We start from the raw sequence: 13,514 nt of genomic DNA on the forward strand, positions 1-13,514 counted from the left end.
GGATTTACTCATAAACACAGTTCTTACAAATCAGAGTAATTAAAACTTTCGCGGAATATAAAACTTAACCGTTTATTACAAAACATTTAATCTTTTCCTTAAAACCAACTTAAAACATTACTTTTAAAACATCATTTCTTTCATCTTCAGATGCCAGTCGTTCAGTCCATGCCACGTGCCATCCTCATGCTAACTCTTCAGTCTGATCACCTGCGTGCATACTAAAAGTCAGCTACGCTGAGTGAGTTCTAGTTAATCAGGTAATCATACATTACATACACATATCATACATACTTACGTATCCGAAGATACATACTCATACTTAACTAGGTACCCTTCTGTTCTACATACATACTTACTACCATACATATCTACAATCACAATCCTCAGTCTACCGAGAGTACGTTCATAGTCCACCGTCTATACCTGTACTCAAGGTCGTGAACACGTAAAAGGTCCGCAGTCCTTACCTATGCTCACCGATCATGGTACGTGCAAGGTCCGTAGTCCCTCCCTGTACCATCCTATAATGACAACACGTACAAGGTCCTCAGTCCTTCCCTATGTTGCAACCTAAACCATAGCACGTACGAAGTCCACAGTCCTTCCTTATGCTAACACAAATATAGCACGTATAAGGTCCACAGTCCTTTCCTGTGCTGACGCCTATCTACAATACGTATAAGGTCTGCAGTCCTTATCTACGTTGGCGTCTATCACCTATAACCATAACACGTACGAAGTCCGCAGTCTTCCTCTATGCTACCACAACACAAACATAGCACGTATAAGGTCCACAGTCCTTTCCTGTGCTGACGCCTATCTACATTACGTATAAGGTCCGCAGTCCTTATCTACGTTGGCGTCTATCTCCTATAACACGTATAAGGCCCACCGTCCCTATCTACGTTTACATCTATCATCTACATCACTTATAAGGCCCGCAGTCCTTAACTACGCCATCACATGCCAAGTCTATGTCCAACAGAAGTTAGAGGGATTCGCCATCCTAACTTACTATGTCGAACATAGGACTCACATACCATTAGTGTACCTGTATACACATACTTCACACATACGATAATTACATTATAGCATAAGAACACTCTAGGCGTTCTTTACATTGTTCATTTAGCAACCATACCCCTTGTCGATACGTGCAATATCCGAAGATCGTTCACGCCCCGACAAGTGTTCATTTGTAATGTTCATACATCTTCGATATATAATATTCGTACCTTTATTTTTAATCTGACAGTACGCGCAATATCCGAAGATCGTTCGCGTACCCACAAGCAATCATTCATATCTATCACATATATCACATATGGTATACACTTATCACTTAGGATAAATGTATTAACAACACATCGAGTATGCACACAGCCCCGAAAACATAACAAGGAATGGGGCTAGAAACTCACCTGAACTCGGTTACTTCTTCTGCTAACGGTTACTCCTACTTGAGCTGTGCGCGTCTAACTGTTTAATAATTACAGTATTAAGTACCGCTCTAATCATCTCATTGCTACTTAATTAGTCTTACACGTCTAAGCTGTTTTACTTCATTAAATCATTACCTGGTTAGTTAATCGTTACTCATTAACCTTTAAAGGTATCTTTCATAAACTGCCAAACTCCAAGGGCTGTTATGTAATTATATAATTCTTTTCTAAGTCCAGGGACCATTCTGTCTTTATATTAAACTCCTAGTTCGTTACCTTGCCCTTAACGAATTGGGTAACGAATCACCCTCTGATTCGCTAAGCTCCCATAACGAACTAGCTAACGAATCACCCTCTGATTCGCTAAGCTCCCATAACGAACTAGCTAACGAATCACCCTCTGAGTCGCTAAGCTCCCATAACGAACTAGCTAACGAATCACCCTCTGATTCGCTAAGCTCCCATAACGAACTAGCTAAAGAATCACCCTCTGATTCTCTAAGTTTCCTTAGCGAACTAGCTAACGAATCACCCTCTAGTTCTCTAAGTTTCCTTAGCGAACTAGGGTTAGGTTAGGGAACATTCCCTGACACCGTTATATTTTCTGGCGCCGTCATCGCCGGAAAACCGCGTTTTCGCCGAAAAAACGAGATCTCACTCGTTCTTCCACCGTTTTCATCATTTTTCATCCCGTTTGATCCAGATTTGAGCTAGGGTGATCCCTAAACTCATCTTAGGTCCGGTTTATACCCGATTCCACCCGGATCTTGTGATTTAAACGGTTTAACGGTGTCGGCTCGTCGTTACGCGACTATAACTAACGTTTTAGGCTCGTACAATATTAAACTATCATTACCTCGGGTCGGAAACCGATTATCCTTTTTCTTCCTCTTGATTTCGGCTAGAGAGAGAGAGAGAGTAGTATGAGAGAGAGCTAAGTGTGTGTTTTGGTGGTGTATGGAATATGTGTGAAATGAATGAAAAATGGGGATTAAGGTTTATATAATTATGGATCATGGGCTTAAGCCCATGGTGTCTTCCTTCCTTCCCAAGTCCATAACCCATATCCATTACCCAACACTAGCCCGCCCCATACTAGCTTCTACTCTATTAATTATTTCCCGACTAACCCGAGTAAACTTTCCCACTGATATTAATTAATTTAATTATAATATTCTTAGAAATTTCGGGATGTTACATCTAGCTATAACCACTGTTGTGACGATTAAAGGACTCCAGTGAAAGCTCTGGCCGCTCGTTTCTTTCTCATTTAATTTTATGTAAAAATATGTAGTGTTTGTTTAAGCTACATCCACTCGTATTTGTAGAAATCATGTAATATAAGACCAATTCTAATGAGAAATTAATCATGTTTTGTTTCTTTCAAGTTCAATTAGATTAATAATAAACTCTCCTGCAAATTAATCGTGTTTTGTTACGTAAGAAATCTGGGTTTCCATCTCAGGCAAACTCTAGGGCAGAGGCATTAGTGGTGAGACATTACACATTAGCGACGATTAGGGATAATAACAACGACCTATTGGCTGTGATATGTATTAGCGGCAAATTTAAGAGTCTTTTACGACTATAGTTGTTGCCGCTAATAGTGAATTTCCTTGTAATGTTACAGAACTTTATTAGTGACAGATAAGAAGTTAAAGTTGTTGAACTGAAAGTAAGTTGTTTTTTTTATTTTTATTTATAAATATATATATTTGTATTTTAAGATTCAAAAGGTTCAAAATTGCATCAAGGTTAGTAATATTAATTTTTATAAAACTTGTAAAACTATTTCAACTTTTCCATTAACGTGTCATGATGCTTCACGAACTCTTCATGACAATTTCACAAGTGTTTGGACATCGGACACCCTAGCATGAGAAGAATAAAAAATAAATAAAAAGTTTTACAACATCATGAATGACGTCACGAAGCAACCTGTTATGTTCACAAACGTTTCATGATACAATATTAGGTGTCGGTGATACCAGTCGTGGAAGAAGCTGTTCTTGAGTTTTGACTTTCGTACGTTAAATTAAATGCCTTAATTTCAAAGTTGTCGATGTTTTGGATCTCCAGTCGGTGTTCAAAGAAAGGCATCGACTTGCAGAAATGGGTGGCAGATCCAGTTGTGTTTTATTATTCATTTATTTTGTTACTCAACACTAATTTTATGTGTGGTTGGATTCGGATATAACTGGTTTTTACCCACCGCATTGCGGCGGTGCATTAACACAAATTCATTTGTTATGAGTAATTTCGTTATGGTACCGACAGTAAATAAAAATTAACACAAAAAGTAATTACAACACTCGTATATCTTAATACTAAAAAGTTAACATGTCAAAACAAAACAAAAAAAAAATACGGTACTGGCATTAGTGTTCAGAAACAAAAAACTAAATTAGTAAATGTTCAAAAACAAATAAATTCTCATATATCTTATGATAAAAAATGCCATATTTAAAAAAACGTTTATTCAGTACGTAAGTAAAACCGAGTGTTACCACGACTTGATGCAAATTCGGTCGGTCTCAGGTTCGACATGTTTGGTCGGTGCACCTGGCATTGAGGCAGTGTTGGACGCAAATTTAGTCGTTTTTTATTGTGTTAGTTACGGTATTAAACTAAAACAAAAGGAATAAAAATCATGTTAAAAGCATTATAAAAAGCCCATTAAAATATACAAAAAAATTTCTTGTTCAAAAAATAAAATTGTATATCTTAGGATGCAAAAAAATCATAATTAAAACGACGTTTATTCGGTAAGTAAAACCCGAGCATTGCGGTGACTCGAAACGAATTCGGTTAGTCTTGGGTACGACATATTCGGTCGGTGAACCTTGCATTGTGGCAGTGCTCGACGCAAATTTGGTCGTTTTTATTACATTAGTTATGGTATCAGACTAAAACAAAACGACAAACAATTTCATATGAACAACAAAAAAAAGCCCATTATAATATACAAAAATAAAAAAATCTTGTTCAAAAACAAAGAAAAACTCGTATATCTTATAATATAAAAAGAACCATATTTAAAACGATGTTTATTCGGTAAGTGAAGCCATAACATTGCGACGACTCGTGAATTTGGTCGTTCTTATGTACCACGTATTCGACTGGTTAACCTGACAATGCGCCCGTGCTCAACACAAATTCGGTAGAGTTTGGTTACATTAGTTACGACTTCAGACTAAAACAAAAGGACAAAATAAATGTGTACAAAAAGCAAAAAAGAAAATAAAATAACATTAAAATATACAAAAATTTCTTGCGGCTTGGAACTCTGATTTTTATTTATAGATATAGATATAATATAATATGAGAATTAAAAATTGAAAAATTTAAAATCAAAGCAGAAATAAAATAAAATAAGTACACATTTGATCTACTAAAAATAAATAATTGGTATACGATAATATATATCTTAAAATTAAATGACATTTTTTCATCAAAATATTGAATTTGTTACCATACCTTTTCCGGCAAAACGTCTTAGCTAAACTCTAAAGCCAGCGTGAGCCTGATTGTCCGGTCAAAGTGAAACAACAGGACTCTCAAAATTTAGAAAACACGATAACTTAAACAAAAGAAAGTCACCGTTCTAAGAAGAAAAAAAAGATAAAATCATAATTGTACATGGTTTTAGATGGGATGAGCATATGCCATACAAAATAAAGATGGGATGAATACCTAACCAAAGTGCTCCATCTTTTTCAATTCTTTTTGTTTGTCACATCTTCTACTCACCATCATTCGATTTCGGTGCTTAATCAATTACGCGGTATATGACCCACAATGCTAAAACCCGATGTGGGCACGTCGCATATCAGTGAATATCAAATCAAATGTGTTAACAACAAAGAGAAAATAACAAATATCTCAAACGAATATATACGAAGAAGATATGCAAAACGTATTTCACACCTTTTACGTGTTATTTTAGGATGTTATAAAATGCGCTCGATTGTTGACACATAGGGTACACATAGGGTACGTATTTGTATAGTTCTTTGACCTTTTAAAAGTTCATTTTAATCATGCAAGATACATACCACTTGGTATCTATTATTAACCTTTAATTCAAAATAGCACACAAAGACCTCATATCTCCCTCTCTCTCTCTCTCCAATATATATATTATAACATGTGCATATATAAAGATACAAGATCTCTAACATCTACACACTATATATTTATAAATCTCCTAGTTGCCTACCATCAACACATTCTCTCTCTGCCTCCATCTCTCTCACACACACTGCTAGAAGCATATCTACATATATAAATACATACAGAAGATGTTGCAAGTGAAAATTGTGAAAGCATGGCTTAAGAAAAGGAGGCATGCAAATGTTGCAAGATGGTTAAACTGTGAAAAGTGGTGCTCATGGAGAATCAGATGGACATCATCATCATCATCATCATGCATGCATAATGATGATGATGATGATTATGATGATGAAGACTATATTCCAAGGGATGTCCCAAAGGGTCACTTAGCTGTCTATGTAGGTGAAAACCAAAGCAGATTTGTCATCAATGTGAAGTTACTAAAATACCCTTTGTTTAACGCGTTGCTGGATCAAGCTCGAGAAGAATACGACTTTTCTGCTGGTTGTAGACTTTACATCCCATGCCATGAAGATGTCTTCCTTAGCGTTGTTCATTGTGCCGCAATACCACATGATCGAAGATTCACTTTCTGCCTTTGAAATTTGTGGTTTTTTTATTTTTAGCTTACCGCGAGATTTACATATTAGTGTAAAAATTGAAGGTTTTTATTAGGATAAAGGAACCCCATTTTTCTAAGGGTTACTTATTTCAAGATTTGAGTCTAATAATTGATGATTTTTCCACTTGATAAAAGATGACTTCCTTTGTAAGTGAAAAGCAAGATGATATGTGACAACATGAGTAAAGTCGTATACTGATAAGCGATGCAATGATGCAACGACTATATCTTGTACCAGCTATATAACCCGACTTATAAGATAAGGCCATAAGCCATTCATCATCTAGACGATGCATGGACATTAAACGTTGTTGATGTCAATTATGCCAAATTGCCAATAAATAACTCTCCACTAATCCGAATGTATGCATTCATTACACGTACGTATTTACTCTCGTATTACACGTATTTCCCGAACCCTTGATGCAATTCTAATACCGAGATTCCGAGAATCTTGAAAGGTTACTTAATCGTCAAGAACTTCAACTATAGAGGATGCAGAATGCTAGCTAGCAAGTGAACAGCCCAAGGTTCAGAAAATTAAACTTTAAGAAAAGACAATTTTGACCCCTCAAGTTTTTATTTATTTTGTCACTTGCACATAACTTATGTTATTTAACGTTTAAGCATAAAATTTAACATTTCACCCAATATCTGGGAAAATAATGATCCCAATAAAATAGCACACTGAAAATTATTGATGTACCTGTAAAGTGTACAAAGGCTATAGTGAACATTAGAGATTTAAAGCCAAAAACAGCTTTAAAGTAGAATATTTGCAAATTGTGATTTGTGAGCTTCCATTTTCAAATAAAATGTGACAACTAATTATCCCGGCCTAGGGGAACTCTCCTAATTAGTATATATATATATATATATATATATATATATATATATATTAGTTAGAATATTAACCTGTTTATATTGGGTTTTACGTGTTAGAATTTTAGTTAAACTCGTGTTTTTATTTTATTTTGTAAAAGAGAATAAAAAATGTGTGATTAACCTGAAAATCATTCTTGATACCTATTTTCAAGATGAAAGAGCATGACAAAACAAAGTGTTAGGATAAGATGGTTCAAATTAACAAATATGATTAAATTAGCGGAAATTATTTGATCACTAATCTCCCCCTCACACGTAGCAAATGAATCAAGTATGATATATACTTAAGAACAACTAGAACAAGAATGATTCAAAGTTAAACTCTTGTACATTTATATATTTTCAGACATAATAAGTGCAAAAGTACTCTAAAACAAAGAATTATGAATAATCAGGGTGAAAAGAGTGCAATTTTTTGAATCCAAAACTATCACAGCCACTAATCAATAGTATGACATCGCCTTTGATCCCACAACTACTACAAACTATCTTAAAAGGTTGGGCTACAATCTTTTGAACCCAAAATTACATTACATTAGCAATTTTTTAACTAAATTATATATATTTTTTAAATATATAAACACAATTTCATTAACTAAAATAAAATATTTTAAAATTTAAATAACTAAAAATTAAAACAAATTAAAACCTAAAAATTAAAATAGAGAAGAGTTTAGAAAAATAAAAACCTACAAATCGCAAGACCAACCCCACTTCACGGCTTTGTTGCGTTTACGTTGAAGCCTTGAAGAATTACTTACATGAATGGTCTAGTCACATCGTCATGCAGTTTCAGAAATATCTTCATATCTTGGTCAATTTTGTTGTTGTTGGATATATAGTCTCCCGTTGCTCTTTCGTCATGGTCATAGCCAAATTATCTCTTCTTATTTTTGTTAATTTCCAGACATCTTATATAAAACAATTTTTTCTTCTTTCTCTCTTCTTTGTTCATCATCGTGTCGTTAGAATGAAATGTCGAACTAACTTTATTTTCCGGTGCTTGATGACTCAACCACTTTCTTCCCTTTTGGTGGAAGCCTTCTAATGTTGTGTCTTTGTTTAGATCGCTTATGAAACCTTCATTTGAACTTGTATAGTTGTTGCATTTGATGCTTTTTTTCATTTTTGTGAGTGACCTTCAAACTCCGCACCTATCAACAACGTCGGGTTTCTATACCGAATGACTTATTGCAATATCTCATGTGTTGAAGTGAGAGAAACCTTTCTTTTCATAATTCTTTTTGCGGTCCTTCATGGCTATCTTCATTATATCTACATCTGCACTTCCATTACCCAATCTATGGCTCTGCCTACCTGCTATGTTGATGTAATATCTATGTTTCTATATAATAAAAGATATATATTTTTAAAATTAAAATAAAAAACTTAAATTTAAATCCTTTCACTTTGAATAGGGAAACTTTTATAGAATGTCAATAAAACTAACATGTTAAAATGCTCAAGAACTTGACCGCAAACTGAGTCGGACATTTGTTGATTTATGATACGATCGTAATATATTTATTAATTCTATTAATTATTTAAGTTAATCTTTTATTTAGTTTCCTTATTACACTCTAGCTAATTCGATTTCCTTATTGTTTACTTGTATTTTCGCCCCTATTATTGTGTCTTTGGTTTTCCTATATATTGTAATATTTGTTTGAGAAAAATAATAAGAAAAATAATAGAAATTTGTCTCAAGTTTGGTTTCTCTTCTTCTTCTCTTGTTCTTTGAGCCTAATACACTCTACGGGTTTATTGAGAGATTGATCATCTCGAATCGGTCTATATCAATTTCCGGCTCTAATGACTTGGAAAATATGAACCAAGCTTTTTTCAAGGCTACTTCCTTATGTCACTCCACAACTTAGGAGCCGTTCTTTTTGAAAATTTTTCTTTCTTTTCAATTGGGGCCTCATCGTTGTTATCTTCTTATTCAATCTTCCTCATCTTCTAGTTCTCGTATTTCTAATATTCATCATATTGTTGTTCTTCATATGCTTCCTCATCTTCATCATCACAAGTCGAAAGTTGGCTGACTCAAAATGGGTTGGGATATGGTAGGGTCAGTTTTGGTATTGGGGAGTTTGGGTCATGATATGCATATTGGAATATGGGTGAAACATGAATTGGCTGGTGCATTTTGAACAATCATGTACCTTTTGTGTAGGTAGATATTGTGGGTAGTATTGCGGATATTGAAATGGCTAGGGAGGAAGTGTGGACTGGTTCATTTTCGCTCAAACTAACTCCCGGTTTAGATAATTTTAGGTGGAGGTTGATTTTTTTCTTGGATACATTTGAGTAAAAGATATATGAATAGAAGAGTAGAAGAAAGTTTTACTATTTGGTGTAAAAAATAGTTGAAGATTGGTTTAATTTATACTATAAATATTGGGGTTAATGTTCATTTTTACTCATTATTAAATAAATAATTCAACGATTATATGACCGTTCCCAAGTGTTCACTTTCTTGGTTTCATTTGTGGGTTCGAGAACTCAACATTGAAGCAAAGTTGTCTACCCGCTCCACTTGCGTGCTCAGTATCAAGCCGGTTTCATTCATAATACTATCAATATGTCCATATAAATCAAATTAAAAATCTTTAGGATGCCAAAGACCTAGTTTACGTGCACTTTTGAGATATAATAATTCTCTTGATAGAAAATAGATGAGATAACTTAGGAGATACTTGATACCGAGCACGCAAATAAGTGACATAGATTATATCTGGTTTACATGCAGTTAGGTCATGTGAGAGCCTCTCATGACCTAATAGTACTCAGGTTCAAAGGTTAAATTTATAGAAGTGCTATTGGAGTAGAACTAGATTTGCTATCATGCATTTTAAACTATTCACATACTTATATTGATTAATAAAAAGCCCATCATACACTTCTTTTACTTAAAGACCTAGAAAGAATATTATGAGTTCTCCCATAGAGCTCATCTCACACTTGGAGTGCATAAGACATTTAAAAGCAATACAAAGTTGTTGCATATCCAAATATAACGTTATCAACATATATTTTAACAAGCAATCAAAATCCTTTTCTTTCTTGATAAACAAAGTTTTGTCAAATGCATACGCAACTACACATGAGGTGAAAGCAATTGGTATAAATCAAATGAAGAAATGAATTGGTTATGTGTAATTTAATTGATTATGGGTGAATCATCACAGCCCATTCAGGCCCCAAAACATAACAACAGAGAATCTAGTGGAAAATGGATCGTGAAGGGGCTTTAGGGAGTTCCATCACCGACAGTTTCTGGAGAAAGCAGCCTCAGCCTTTGTTGTGGTCCTGTGGATAGGGCGACAACAAGAGTCACACACAAGTATTGACTAGGCACAGATACTGAGGCAAATGTCCATGATAACACTCGGCTATAGCACTTGTTTGTTTTCATATATCACAAGTATAACAGAATGTGGGTGTTTTTGTTCCTTATGTAATCTAGCATCTTGTTGCTCAGATTTAATAAAATAATTCATCCTTAATTCTAGAAAAGAAAATATAAGGAATATGCCTGAGTTTCTGTTGGTCTACTTTTAATGGAGAGTCTTGTAGTAACTAACTAGCATTTGACTTCTTTATAATTACTAGAGCGTGATCTAACGCAGGTGCTGGATCATATTCCAAACTTAAAAGAAAAAATTTCATAACATCAAACATTCACAAATCCCGTTAAATATATGTATGCGAGAGTGATGTGATGCCCCACCCCCTACGCATGCTCGATCGTCTACATCTCCGGACGCCATATTTGAACTCCACAACGTGGCCTCGACTGTGACCTCCCCGTCTGCTATCCACCACGTCATGTAGACGCTCCATTTGAGCTTGCGTTCAAGGTGCACTTATGATTTGTACTCATATTTTATGTTGCCTTAGTTTTAAACCTGATTTATGGGGTGTTTGGGATTCCTTATTTTGCTTTCTTATAACTTTTCATTAAGTTAATAAGTTACAAAAATGTAACTTATGAACTTTTCCTCTCACAATATAATCCCAAACACCTTATTACTTTTCAAAAAATTTATAAGTTATAAGTTGATGAAAATAAGCAATCCCAAACACCCCGTTAAGTTTACACCATAAGTTGTTTTGTTATTTCATTTGACCTAAACTTTAAGTACATTTAAAATGTCAATGGCATCATATTGGCATCACATCTAATTTCTCTCACAAAAAATATATATTATATACATATAATAAAAAAACACACACAAACAAACAAATATATATGCATGCATGTGGACATAGAACATGAGCATATATAAAGGATATAAGATGTCTTAACATCTACACACTATTTACAAATCTCTCCTAGTTTCCTACCATCAAACACATTCTCTCTTTGCCTCAGTCCACCATACACACACTGCATTTACATACATACACACATAAGATCATGATGCAAGTGAAAATTGTGAAAGCATGGCTTAAAAGAAAGAGGCACACAAATGTTGCAAGATGGTTAAGCTGTGAAAAGTGGTGCTCATGGATATCATCATCATGCATGCATGAAGATGATGATGATGATGATGACTACATTCCAAGGGATGTCCCAAAGGGTCATTTAGCAGTCTATGTAGGCGAAAACCAAACCAGGTTCATCATCAATGTGAAATTACTAAAATACCCTTTGTTCAAGAAGTTGCTTGATCAAGCTCGAGACGAATACGACTTTAATGCTGGTTGCGGACTTTACATCCCCTGCCATGAGGATGTTTTCCTTAAAGTTGTCCGCTGTGCTGCGGTACCACGTGATCGAAGATTCACTTTCTCCCTTTGAAATATTTCATGGGCCTAATTTCTTATTTCAAGATTGAATCTAATTGATGATTTTGAATGCGGAAGACATATGAAAATTGAAACTCTTGTCGCTAATGAAAATTTCACAACCGCTACAACTACTAATAATTATCTGTCCCAGAGTTCTAGTTTTGTTAAATTGTTAGTATTTAAATTGTAATTATGATTAGTAGAAGGATTAATAATATGTCATTACTCTCAGCGTATCAAATGGAAGGGATCGTGGAATACTCACCGGTTCATGAAATTCCGGAAACTATAAATAGGCCAATGGATGAACAGTTTATAATCGAAGTCCCATTTTACTTGATAATGTGATTCATGTATATATAGATTGTAGGATCATATATATATGACCCGACTACGTAGTTAGTAAGATAGGGGCATTCATTTGGATGATGTATGAACATTAGACGTGTTTTTTTAACAACGTTGGAACTATCTCCAATACCGAGTGTGTATTCCTGAGACGAGATGTCAACGTACTATATATCCATGTAAATATCTCTCCACTAATTAACATGCATGTATGCATTCACCACATACATTTACTCTGATATCACATGCATTTCACCAACCCGTGGTCAGGCTGCATGACAAATACAATTCTAAATAAACGATATGTAAATGTTCTGCGCGCCAGGCTTAAGGCTATTATATGCTTTATAAAATCTAGTAATGTATGTAAATTTACAAGTAACGATAAATGACTTATTTTATAAAGTTTTCCATGAATTATAAAGTACAAAAACTGTACTTTGCTGGTATTTATTATTAATTTAATGATTATATAAAACAAAGAAAAACTTCAAATAGATAAAAAAAATAGTTATATGACTATATCGTTTGTCATTATTTTCCATCCAATATGATTACACAAGATTGAAGATGGTGGAATCTGAATTTCATTTCATTTTGTCTAGTAAGCACATGACAATTTCAGTTTCAGTGTTCCATTACTTTCACATATTTCAGTTTCTTTAAATGCATTCTAAGAACCAAACACCCTTAAAGTTTCAAAGGAAAGATAGTTGATTCAGAAGTAACAAGGCATGGGATATACAGAAGTGTTATGTTGTTTGGATAAGGTGAACAGACTTGTATAAAATACCAAAAATAGTACATGCATGTGTGTTGAGAGAGATCTCAGAGATTGTCTTGATTCCCATGCACTTGGTTGACATAATCAAATGCATATTAGCAGTAACAAAACTTATTTAATCCTTTAATTTCTCATACTTTGCATCATTACAGTTTCTCGGATAAACAACTTATACAAAACTACCCTTATCGGTGCATTTTACATACGATTTATAATTATTACATATCTATTGTTATGTAAAATGTATTTATTTGCATGAAACATATTACTTTAACTTCTTTAATATTTCATAGGTTTAAACTGATAAGAAGCTATAATCGTTAAATCATGAACACAATGTGTTTAAAGTCATGAGTTTGTTTGAAGAGTAAAGGAGTTGTGATGACAAATTAGTTAAATTGGCTGGTGAAAATATAAAGGATAAAGTAGTAGTTAGTAATAGTATTTGGGAGTAGAGGTGTACAAAAAAAACCGGTTTGGGACCGGTTTTAGGCAAACCGAACCGAACCGGTTTGGGTTT

The sequence above is a fragment of the Bidens hawaiensis genome, unplaced genomic scaffold (assembly GCF_021521415.1).
Source record: "Bidens hawaiensis isolate Kalapana, Puna unplaced genomic scaffold, B.hawaiensis_p1.1 tig00009623_1, whole genome shotgun sequence".
In the NCBI taxonomy this organism is placed as follows: domain Eukaryota; kingdom Viridiplantae; phylum Streptophyta; class Magnoliopsida; order Asterales; family Asteraceae; genus Bidens; species Bidens hawaiensis.